Below are 10,192 nucleotides of genomic sequence, written 5' to 3' on the forward strand. Positions count from 1 at the left end.
TTTTTTCATTCACGGGATGAAATATGAATGCATTTAACTTAGTTCTCGCATCCTCGCTCAACGATGTAGTTGTGGCGCTAAGTTAAATAGTTGATTAAAGGTTTGAAAGGCCATAATCATAATATCAATCACGTGGACCAAAAACCAAGATAATTAACCTAACCAATGAAGTTATATAGCTTAGTATAATTTTTTTTAGTGCCTTAGCCCTGGGTTTCTCCCTATTGTTGCTTAAGAACCTTTAATTTCCCATATTGTTTACTTTAATTTCAGTTTATAACTCTCAAACACTTTTGGTTACTTTAGCACTTGGTTAATCTTGATAGTTGAACTAGAATTGCATAGTTATTTAACACAAGTCTTTGAGGAATCAATACTTGGCTTTTCATAAGGCCATTATATTACTTGGGTTGACCATGAACAGTTGCTTGTGCACTTTGGTGCAACACATTTGTTGTGGAGTTCGTGTCTATTTTGGCTAGAGATGTCAGACAACTGTTCTCCAAAGACATCCTTGTAATTAAGGTTCAGTGGCATCACCGTCTAGTCGAGGAGGCTCCTGGGAGACCGAGTGTGGTATGCGAACCTAGTATCCCTACTTGTTCAAGTCCGTAGGTACTTTTTTATCCGTTACTTTTATGGATGAAAGTTCTTTTAGTAGTAGATGTTGTAATGACCCTCCGGGTTATTTTCCTTGCTTTATGCTTTTACTACATTTACATCTTTTCCACAGTTTCCTTAGGTTATTTATGACTTATTAGGACAAATAGTTCAATTACAAAGCAGTTCATTTGGTTTTAAGAGCCATTTCTCTGTGTAAGAGCTTCTAAAGTTGAGAAATGGGTGTCGCTCCAAAACCTAAGGTAAATGGCCTCAGATTCCATTTCAGACAGTCTCAACAGCTATGAAATATCAATTTTAGTCTAGGAGGACCCTTGGTCTGGGTACCGGCTCTTTCAGACTTATTTTGGACTATTGGGTGGAAGATGGTAAATATAGCTCCTTAGGGGTGGGACCCCTTTTTATCGAAATGATCGGATGGAATTTTGCTGGCATCTTTGAGTCTTTTATGCTTAATTTGGTAGGAAAGCATAATTTTTTTTTGCATACATGAGAATTTGAATGAATTTTGAGGGTCTGGTCGTGATATTTGCAACTTGCCAAAGTTGCTAGTGAATCAGAACCTTTCGTGTTTGCAAGGGTCAAGATTTTAGAACTCTGCATTCGTGGGATAGCCTTTTCCTTTGTGAAGAGGAGGCCTTCTGATCTTGTCCATACTTCTTCTTTGTAATTGCAATGGATTAATCGCGTTCGCACAGGATTTACTAGGTCGGCACCTACATTCGTGATAAGGGTCTCGTGTTCGCGAAAAAGGGAGCCCTGGTAGTATATAAGTCATCTCTTTCATTTTTCTCTCATAATTTTCTAAGTCTGGACAGCATTATAGATCTTTAGAGCATTGGAATTGTGTGATAACACATTATTGAGTTGGGATTAGTTAGGAAACACAATTATGAGCCCAATACCTTTCAATTTTTGTAAGCTTTCTCTTAATTTCTCTCTTAATTTTCCATTTTAATTATTCATTTTGGGGTTATTATTGGAAATGATTTGGGAATATTTTAAACCCGAATTTAGCTACATATTTGTTGTAATGGATCCTTGAGGTACATGAGACACTGTGATGATTTTAATTTTGCAATTCCGAAAGTGGGTCCAGTGTGATACTTCTAGTATTACTTCTGATCGAAGAATTTGTAGGCAATATATGTACCATTTTTCTCCTTTTGATACAGGAATCATTATTTTGATAACATGACAATTTACGAAGGCTTTTCAGAAGGGGAAAGTTTTGATTTAGAGGATTCAGTGAGCATTCGATGACTTTCGGGTAGGCTAGGATTACCCTATATTTAGATTGGGCTTATTTATGGTATTAGTGTATTGTTGTGCTATTTTTTGGTAGGTGGTTTTAGGCTAGTTGCCAGTTTAGTGATTTTACATTGTAATTAGTCGGCTAGGGCCCATTTTGGTAGATTTTGGGTCTGTTCACGCCTAGTATAGTATATTATCATTCTTCACAACTAGGTTTAGTGCTTTTAGTCTTTAGGAATGAGAAGCCTTACACTCTACTAGGCTAGGTTTCGGCCTAGGTTTGGTTTTTGGACCTTATAGTTGGCCCCACTATCCTTTTTAATTAGTATCCTCGACATGTAGACTCATTTAGCTTAGTTAGACTCTTGACTACCATTATAGGCTATAACTTTGGCTTGGATTTGATTTATACCTGGTTTCCAGCCTATTTAGCTTAGTTTCCTAGGTAGAATAGTAGTTATTCCTGCACCAGACCTCTTGACATAGTATTTAGGAACTGCCTTGCCTTAGTAGACTTACCCACCAACAGTTGATAATTATGACTTATTGCCTGGTTTTGGGCATGAATACCTTAATTTCCTTCATGTTGGCTTGTTATGCTTAGTTATGTATAACACATTTCAGTTTTGATTCAACTTCGGCATATGCTTTATGGCTACTGCTATTATTATAAGTTTTTACATGATTCTGACATTGGGTATGGCTATGAATCCTATGAATGAGCTCAAGTATGGTTTTGGTATCGATTTTATGGGTGAGATTAGATACTTATGGGATAACTTATTCCTGATTACAGTATGGTTATTATGAGTTTCAATTCAAGTTCGACATTTATTTTACGACATGATGAGGATGTTAAATATTGGTCAAGGTTGCTCTAAGAGTATTGGCAGTAATACTGAGTTTTCCTGTACATTATTCATGTGGCCTCTCGTTATTACCTATTGTTTCCAATTCGATCTCGTCGACTGGTCTTTCGTTATTATCCATTGGTGTCGATTTAAGACCGATGCATATCTGGATAGATTTATCGTGGATTTGGGATTAGATTATTCCGTGAGATCGGTTCAGTTATGTGTTACCTATGCTTTTAGTTTAGTTACTTCTTGTATGCACCCACCGGCTTATGGGAACTCGATAGGGTTAATTGTCTTCTTCTTTATGCCTTCTGGGCTTATGGGGGCCCAGTTAGTTTATAGTTACCTTATCTTCCTTACTTTGAAATTATTTTTTTCGTTTCTATTATTGTCATGTACTGTTGATATTTACATTTCTAGCCCTATTATTATTGACTTGGCTTACACTCTCGCATTAGATTTGTGCTTTTACTATATTTGAGTTCATTCGACCGATGATTTCTACTTAGTACCCATTGTTTTTGTATTCATACTCCACTTCTGCATCTTTTTTTAATGTAGATCCAAGTACCAGCCAGCAACGTTGACATTGTCTTTAGGCCTTGCTATTGATTCAGCAATGGGGTGAGCTTTTTAGAGTTCGAGGCTGATCCTCCTCCATCTGTTCCAATTATAGACTTTTGCATTCTAAGACTAATGTATATACATATATATATATTGGTTATGTATAGTACTCTGATTTTGGATTGTAGTGGCTTTAGTACTGACCTTACCAGGTCTTAGGAGGAATTTATTTTGTTTATTTTGTCCTCTTCCCCACATGTTCAATATTCTATGTGACTACTTATATTTCCCTATTTTCGCTTATTTTGTCATTGTATTGATTTCTTTCTTGTTGTTCTTTTTTCCACCCGTTAGCCCATGACTTGGCTTACCTACTGATGGAATAAGGTATGTGTCATCATGACCTGAGAAATCAGATTGGGGCAGTACATCGCAAATGAGACACCAACAGTAGTCACAAAAACTAAAATAACATAAATATGACTCAAAAATCATCTCTAAATAGAAAACATCAGCAAAGGGCTTAAACCCATCATCAAACAGAACACTAGCAAGAAAAAATTATGTCTAATATTTACCAAATTCATGACCTACACGGGCAACACCTAAAAACGATGGAGCTTCCTCGTTTCAATTCATTGACAAATTTGAATATGCCTCATTAAATTCTGTCCTTTGCCAATATATATATACTTCGCACCACATGTCAAGCACTTTGCTATTAGTTCTTTTCTGATTAATGCTTCATTGTCAACTTTAATCGACTCAAAGTATTCCCAAACAAATGAGCGCCTTTTAGGAGCTCGAGGCATTATTGAACTTGAACCTAATGAATTGTAAGTAGGGTAAAACCTAAATTTAGAATATAACTATTAAGATAAAAGCAAAAAATTGAAAAAGGATATCACTAAACAAATCAAAGTTTCAATGTTAAGTTGATATACATTAATCGCATCTACAATGAACAAGTATAATACGAAATATTTATATTTATACAAAAGAAGTATTGCTGCAGTAAAGATCCTAATTGCAAGGATTCATTGAAGTGTATATAACGGGCTATCATCATCTTTCATCCTCTGCGCCGTATCATAAACTCCTATACTAACCACATGAAGCATCTAACTTTGTTGTTTAATTTGATGAATTTAATCTCGTAGTAATGTTTGGGAAACTATTATAAGGCCACTGAAAGAGCTATCAATATCACTACTAGATACACAGGCCTTTTCCCCAGCGAATTAATGAGAAATGTATGTTATAGAATATGAATTTCTCACTTTTTTATTTCAGTGAACCAGTGATCGAATCAGTTCACTGAAAAATACATTATGAAACCAGATTGTATCACTTTACTAACAATGAAGAGATGGAAGGATGATACTAGCTTGATCATTTCAAACAAACATTAAGGATGCAGATTTAAACTTTGAAGTTTATGGTTTTCAATAATATCAAATTAATATACAACAATAAATAGACAAAGGAGTGCATACTTATACATATATTGAAAAGTAATGAACCACATACACAACACATACAAAATAAAATTTAAAATAATAGTTAAATTAAATTCAATCTATTTAAATACAAAAATAAAATTTAAAACAAATATCTAAAACCCAACAAATTTTCTACTATATTATGTCTTGACAGAAAAACACAACTAATTGATAGACAAAGCAGATTATGCTGATACACAAAACACCAACTCAACAAGGAATTAATCACATTAGTACGGTTAATATCCTACAATTCAAACTCCACCATTCCACAGTTTATTTTTCCATGAAATCATACTCAACCGCCCCTCCCCCCCAAAATAAATAAATAAAAGTTTATAAGTAGTAAAATAGATTCTTGTGGTCCAACCTTTTTCTTGTGGAAGCTTTAGTACACCTAGTTGATCCTCTTTTGAGTATTTATATTTGATTTTTTAGTATTTGCTTAACATAGTCTATCATTTTCAATGTTCACCTTCATTTTCTGCCCTTCAGTTATTTATTCTTTGAATGCAATTGAGCTTAGTCGGCGTATGATGCCTACTGAGTACCTCATGTTTTGATACTCATACTATACTTTTACATCTTTTTTTCTAATACAATATGCTAGTACGAGTCATCGTCATTGATGCTGACCTCGAGCGGTGTTCTTGATCGGGAGATTTAGGTGATCTTTCAGAATTTGGAGTTGATCCTTCTTCTTTAGCTTTTGTGATTGTCTTATTTTGTATATGCTGAGGCTACTTTGTGTATTTTGACACTATCTAGTACTCTTTTTGGTATAGTGACTCTAGTACCGACCTTATCAGATCTTGGGAATTCATTTTGGTATAGTTTATCCTCTCCCCTCTCTTGTATGGTGTACTTATATATGTGTGCATATATATATATTTCCCGCTTGTCGCTTATTATTACTGTTTCTGCTCTAATTTCTTTCTTTTCCACTCTTTAATCACCATTCTAGGCAGCGGCGACTCTGCAGTCTTATGGGGTTTTCGTGAACCCCTTAACTTTTTCTGAAACACTAATTATATTTAGAATATGATTAACATATAATAATCTATTATTAAGATTCCATAGCTAAAGATGGCGTATGGTCTGGTGTCTATGAAGGATCCAGCCAAATCCTTTAGGTCCCTGCGATGTGGGATAGAATCTTAGTGACGACATCATATTTTTTTAGCCTTTTTCTTTTAATCCCTTTACCTTATTTAGGAACCCACAAGATTAGCCTTTTTCTCTTTATTCCTTTGCCTTATATAGGAACCCATAAGTTTAGGATACGGTTTAACTTACCTACTGGTGAGTTAAAGTAAGTGTCATTATAACCTGAATTGTAAATTGTGACAAATACATAAGCAAGTGAGACTTGAATTAAAAATACATTTATTGAACGATGACATAATAATATATTGATAGAACTTTGTGTCCCTTTAAAATGAGATTTCACTTTCTTAATATCTTTATATCTTCTTATTTGATAGAAGAATGTCGTTATATTCTACTCTATCTCAAATTGTACTACCAACGTTGGACAAGAAAAACTGAATTTCAATCTGTGGAAAGAATCATTGAAAACTGCCAGAAAACGTGTTATTAAAATGAAAAACAATATCAGCAAGGAAAATATTTCCAAGATTGAAAAAAATGAAATAGTGGTAAACATTAAAAGAGAATATTGATTAATTTTCCTTTTACTTTCTTAGCAAATATGAGATCATAATCATCAATTCTCTTTCAGGTCCATCACCTTCTCCCCCATTAAATATGAATTTGCTTTCTTTAATCTAGCTCCCCGAATAATTGAGAAGGACATTCCCCTTATATTTCACAATAAAGATACTCTGTAGAGGTTTCCTTGTAATTGTCCAAATTTTAATCAGTTGACACTTTAAACTACATCAACCCCGTGGATGTGATGGCTTTGTGAGTGCACTGATTCATGCTTTACCCTTTAATTGATAGCATATATTCTCACCTGAATTAGTTTTTTCTGGCTAGCTTCTCGTATTTCTGATCTTACGTCTTTATTTGTTTGTATCCTTCCTTTGATTTCACATATGGGTTAGGTATTCATACTGTTAGATATACTATTAACCATGTAGTTTGTGCTATAGTATTATATTTTCATCCCATGTAAAGACACGTTCTCATATTAATAAAATCTTTATTTGAATAGATCATTGTGTTAACATGTGTGTTCTTTATTTATATAATAGACAATTTTGTTTATGGAGTATTTTAACTCATGCACAGAAGATTAAAATAGTCTGTTTTTATAAATAATAAATTAACGTTCACATCAAAAGATGGGGTAGGACAAACATCTTGATAATTGTAGCACAAGATTAAATATAATTTGATATGAGAGTGGTAATATTCCATTGTCTTGGACGAGTACATTTCGTATATATTGAACGGGCCATATTAACGATGCTTGTTTATGTTCTGAAATATAATAAACAATTTCTCTAGCCTATTACATGTACTTGTACTCTTAATCTTGGTATAATTATAATAATCTATGTGGTTTGGGTTATTGTGTTAATCTATTAAAATGTGACTCTTTTATGAGTCAATATATTCCTAATAGATTAGATGATGACAAATTACTTAGTGAAATATTAATTAGTTGATAGAATCATGTCTCGGACTTGAGTTAGAAGACACCCCTTTATGGATGCCTTTAAGTTTTCAAGTGAAAACCCTGCAGGTTCATGTGAAATAAGTTGAGCATTATAAATAAAGGATTAAGTTAATCAACGAGTTAAATTTTTCAGAGAATTTAATTTAATTGATTGATGTCGGTAATTCTAACATGAGGAGTTAAATAAGATGTAATGGTAGATTTTGAAATTAAATCGAGGAGTGCAATTACAGATTTTTAGTGGAATAATTTATAAGTTGTTATGATATGATAATTTATTCATTACCGAATTAATATTATAACTGGAAGCCTCACTTAATAAATCTGTGGTCCCTGCTATACCTGATTAACTAATTAATTTTTTTTTAAATAAAGAAAGGGACTTACTAATTTCTGGAAAGAAAAGAATATCTTCTGACTTTAATAAAAATAAAAAAATATTCTTTTTAATATCAAAATGTTTTGCTCATTAAGTGGTTTTTAAGGGTAGAAAACATTTTGGACAATTGAAAAGGCAAAAATGTTTGCCTCTTGCTTTTTCCCTTCTTTAAGAGAAAACAGGAATAAATAGGGGTTTTGTTCAGAAGATGATCATCTTTTATTAAATCCAAAACACTTTCCACGCAAATTTAATAGTAAAAGTTAGCCAGAAAATGATAGAAGACTGTAACCCTGGAGGTCAAGACAGTGAATGAAGTGTGTGAAAGCTTCAACAGGTAAGTAGCTTTTCAATTTCGTTTGTTGATTTATGTTATCTAGATTATATGTAAGTTATATTGATCCTGTAGAATTGTTACTTCCGTTGTGCATGTTGTCATAATTGTTATCAGTAGTCTTTTAACATATGCTAGATAATGTAAAAAGAAATTACATGAAATCATTGTAAATATCATGTTATTGATGGCTGATTTTCTTGTGATGGATGATGATAATTCTTTGTGGAATCTAAGTTTATCATCAAGAAAATAGAAAATAAAATTTATATGTTTCACTTAGTTTTGTGAAAAACATTTTTGTGGATTAAGGAAAAACGATGATGAGTTTAGACTAGGCCCAACCTTAGTCATTACTCGCTATATAAACAGTAGTGGTATGGCCAAGCAGTGCAAGCAGCCCTGCTAACCCTCGCAACAAATCGGTGAATAATTGTCGATTTGATCGATTTTGAAGTTTTTCAGTTTTTGTCAAACTCCAAATGACCTGAAATTTGGTACGTTCATTGGAAACGACCCATTGAATAATACTCACAGTTGTGTTATGACCTAGGATATTTTTTGTCCATTTTGGATTCTTTTGATTGGTTTCTGGGGGCTTTTATGTTTTCAAAAAAATTTAAAATTCTGAAAAAATTATTTTTGTAAACCAGTGGTGATAGGGATCATTCTTTATGATTTTCAGTTGTTAATAACAGCAAGTAATATGAGTTTTTATGTTGTTGTAGGTCATATTTTGCATCGGATAAACTTGTATAGTGCAATACTGTTTTTAGTCTCTTATTTTTGATGACTTGTATTAACTTTTCAACTAAGTTACATGTTTGTTACATGGTATAGGGACTTATGAAATGTGATATTTATCTATGTTAAATCAATAGTTGACTCTCTAACTGAGTTGGTTCTGTTTTATTTAAGAGATAAAATATCGTACATTATATGTAATTTTCTTAAATGGTTAAGTTTTTTTAACGATTCTAATTGTTTATGTACATGATTATATGTGTGATGTGTTTTTAAGAATTTTATTATTCTGTATCATGTCTAATGATCTGTTTTTAATTTGATTATATAATAGATTAATCGCATCTTCATTTAATCGCTTAACCTCTATCCTGAATCAAAATAAACTAGAAGGCCCCTAACTATGTGGACTAAAAATGTAATTTGGATATTGTTCTTAGTGCCAAGGGATTTAAATTTGTGTGGTTGAGAAATTTCCTGCTAAGTCGAATGAATCTACTGATGATGAGACTAAATCCTACGATAAGTGGATTAAGGCTAATGAGATGACAAGATGCTACATTCTTGCCTCCATGGCAAATGTGTTGCAGCATCAACATCAATTCATGACTACTGCTTACGATATGCTTGAATCTCTCAAAGAGATGTTTAGTGAGTAAAATTGTGTTGCAAAGCAGACGGGCATGAAATCCCTTTTGATCATGAAAATAGTTGAAGGAACTTTGGTGAGGAAACATGTTCTTAAAATAATGAGTTTGTTGAACGAGTTGAAAATTCTTGGTGTAGTTAATGATAATGTCACGACCCGAATCAGGGCCTGGTCGTTACGAGCATTTCGAACCATGGAGGTCCGAAACACCCCTATCTGTCTTGTAATCATGCACCTAATTCATATGATCAAAGTAATGCGGAAGAAACACAATAATTCGGAAACATGGTCATAAATATGAAATGAAACAATAACGGGGAAATAAAGTTTCCCCCAACATCAATCAACCTCTAAACAACTATCTGCGAAAAATCTCTAACAAATGACTGAGTCAAGTAACTGTATATAAATTGGGACAAGTCCCCTAGTAGACCCCAAAACTAACTATAAGATAAAAGGACTGCAGGACATAAGACCTTCCGAAACATAGAAGGCTCACCACTTGTCTCTGCAACTCTGTTTGAATGATCTACCGATTCTCTTGACCCCTAGACTGGGCCTCTGAACCTGGGAGGTTGGAGAGGGGAGGGGGTCAGCACAAAAGTACTGGCACGCAGAGATATCAAAACAAAACATAATAT

Source organism: Capsicum annuum, unplaced genomic scaffold, assembly GCF_002878395.1.
Source record: "Capsicum annuum cultivar UCD-10X-F1 unplaced genomic scaffold, UCD10Xv1.1 ctg3809, whole genome shotgun sequence".
NCBI lineage: Eukaryota > Viridiplantae > Streptophyta > Magnoliopsida > Solanales > Solanaceae > Capsicum > Capsicum annuum.